General features: G+C 35.4%; 1 long non-coding RNA gene across 1 annotated transcript; it reads right to left on the reverse strand.

Annotated features, from left to right (window-relative positions):
* Positions 1-528: 528 nt before the first annotated feature.
* On the reverse strand, positions 529-2,864 carry LOC126828791 (uncharacterized). The gene is made up of 3 exons (XR_007683239.2): positions 2,753-2,864; positions 1,869-2,116; positions 529-718 (listed from the first exon to the last, which is right to left on the reverse strand). It is a non-coding gene; the product is annotated as an uncharacterized LOC126828791 (long non-coding RNA).
* Positions 2,865-3,260: the final 396 nt, after the last annotated feature.

The following is a 3,260-nucleotide window of genomic DNA, read 5'->3' on the forward strand; positions in this document are numbered from 1 at the left end:
CAACAGAACATCACCACATTACCTTGGCCAGCACTGAGTCTCGACCTCTCCCCCATCGAGCATGTCTGGGACATGCTTGGACAGAGGTTACGTCAACGTCAACAACGTCCTGCCAATGTCCAAGAACTTGCTGCTGCGTTGCAACAGGAATGGGACAATCTGGACCAAAATGACCTTAGACGTCTCATTAGGAGTATGCCACGTCGGATCAATGCTTGTTTGGCAAACAGAGGAGGATTTACCCGTTACTGACTTGGTTGTGATGCTGTGGTAACTTTGCTGTTTGACCCCGGGTATCATTTTACCCTTATAATGGTCAGTCTGTGCCTTACTTAGTCTAACGATCATTTGGAATAAATCGATGAATGTGAACTTCATTTCATTTTGTCATTTGTTTCTTCGTCAGTTTCATTAGGTGACTTTAATAACACTTAAAAATCAAATATCCCCTACTTTTTTTGAATAGTATATTTAACAAGAATCACTGACTGCAAACAATGTTTCTGATTACTTTGAGTTCAGTAACGGAGCGATATCCACCAATGTACAACTCTCCTACTAGAGACGATAAATCTAGTTGTTGGTCCAGTTGTACCAGGTACTGTACCAGAGCAACGTTGCCGTTAATCGTTGCCCGAGTGAACTGACGACTCTGTAAACCAATTATTTCAACAATGTAGGTTGTGTTTGATACCAGATCTCCATTTCCTATCTCAAGCTACAAATAGGATAAAATAATACATAAATAGGATAAGATAATTCATAAATAGGATATAATAATACATACATAAATAGGATAAGATAATACATACATAAATAGGATAAGATAATACACAACTAGGATATAATAATACCTAAATATGATAAGATAATACATAAATAGGATATAATAATAAATAAATAGGATAAGATAATACATAAACAGGATCAGATAATACATAAATGGGCTTAAAGATACATAAATAGGATAGAATCTATACTAATATTTGTGACTGTCGTTTGTCTGTCTGTTTGTCTGTCTGTTCGGGGTTGGCGGCTACACTAGGTCTGCCCTGAGTCTGAAATTTGGGGTATAGGGGTAGCTCGGACCGGGGAGTAACATAGGCCAGGTGGCGTTAGTCTACCACTTCCGGTTTCGGGGTTATGACCCCCGCGCAAAGCCGGGCATTCTTCTAGTAATACATAAATAGGATAAGATAATACATAAATAGAATAGAATAATAAATAGGATAGAATAATAAATAGGATAGAATAATAAATAGGATAGAATAATACATAAATAGGATAGAATAATACATACATAGGATCTAAAGATACATAAATAGAATAGAATAATAAATAGGATAGAATAATAAATAGGATAGAATAATAAATAGGATAGAATAATAAATAGGATAGAATAATAAATAGGATAGAATAATACATACATAGGATCTAAAGATACATAAATAGGATATAATAATAAATGGGATACAATAATCCATAGATATCCACACATATCCCTAAACAATATTTTGCAACACTCCATGGGTGGACAGACGTTATTTCGCAACACTTGGTTGGGGTGGACTGACGTTTCTTAAGGAAATGGGCCATAATATGGTTCCTGTCAGATTGGTTTCGGCTACCTAGCGTTTAACGGTTAAGGCAACAGAAGTTAAATAGTTTCTAAATGTTGCTGATATTGCAGGCGCAGAGTTCAAATACGCGTGTGGGAATTTCCGAGATCCCGAACAGGTTGATCTCCTTATTAATAACTTATCTGAAAATAGCCCTTTCTTCTGTGTTAACCATTGTGATGTCTGAAATAAATTCAACACACAACAGAAGAATGTTGTATCCATTAATCAATCATTTTCAAAATCTACCTCGATAACTTGATTCTGAATTTTCCATTCCAAATAAATTTTCTTCTTGTAAACGCCAACAGCAAAAAAATTGTCTCCCCCTGCTTGGTACAGCAACAAACCCCTTTCATTGCAATAACGGAACTGGAATGCTAGTCTTGACTCCGCCCCTAGTAACTGGTATCCGCCCCCATCATACCTTATATAGCCATCTATGTTTATATACACTGTATCAGATACATATATAATGTATCCTATTAATAGTATTACTAAAATAGAAAAACAAAATGCAACAATTTACTCAGAACATGGAATCATTGTGTTAAATATGGTCTGTGTTTTATAATGATTTGCCCCTCCCCTTTTTCCTTGTTTGAGTTACGAGGTGGTTCAATGAGTAGTCTTTGGCGCTACCTCACCAACCAGGAGATCGATTGTGGTCTGATCTAAATATTAAGGCCACCTACAGGTCACAAGGTGTGAGAAGGGTTAAGGCACGTGATTGTTGTCGAAGATTAGGTTTAAGTATTTGGGCACAGATCTGAAGTATTCATTCCATATGTATTCTCATAGCAAACTGCATTGCGTATACCCCAGTTGTTTTTTCTGGTCGTCTTTTTACTACAAGGGTATCACAAAATATCTGACTTCAAATTTTTTAAAAATTGTTTCAATAATATGTTTTTAGACTTCCTATGTCTCTCTTTGTGGTATTAATTTCCACAAGATATAGGATCTCTTTTCTCAGAACCCATATTTCTTTGTGGTATAGCATTCTACAAGATTTTCGATTTATTTTAAAAATGACAGACTTATTTGAATATCTTGTGGACACACATTCGACAGATGATCTCCAAACTTTGTGTTTTACAGATTCTAACCCTAATAATCCCAAACCTACTTACATATTAAGTAGTCTTTCATTATAAGGTTTCTTAATGTAAAAGATCCACATATCCTTGATTTGTCTGCCCCTTCTATAGTTTTATATATGGTTAGTATGTAATCTGAAATAATATAATTCATATCTTATAGCATTTTGTGTATATACTGGTGCTGAAATGGTCAATACAGTTAACTTCCTTATTTCAAATTTAACAAAAATAAGGGTTGTAAGGAGATTTTTATTAGATAGTAATCTAGAGGATTAAAGATGCATTATGTAAGATTTAGATAAAGAGCTGGTCATTCTTTCTATAATGGTTCACAAGAAGATAGAGAGAGAGAAATGGGGTTTAACGTCCACTCAACACAAACTAGATCATTTTGGGACTAACACATAGTTCAATTTTATTTCAATAATTCGCTTGTGAGTAGGGGTCGTTAGCAGTGGGAGGAAACTGGAGGACCCTGAGAAAACTCACGAGGTTGGACAGGCAACACTTCTACTTGTCATGTACAACCAGGGAATCG

Source organism: Patella vulgata, chromosome 1 (genome assembly GCF_932274485.2).
Source record: "Patella vulgata chromosome 1, xgPatVulg1.2, whole genome shotgun sequence".
Classification (NCBI taxonomy): domain Eukaryota; kingdom Metazoa; phylum Mollusca; class Gastropoda; family Patellidae; genus Patella; species Patella vulgata.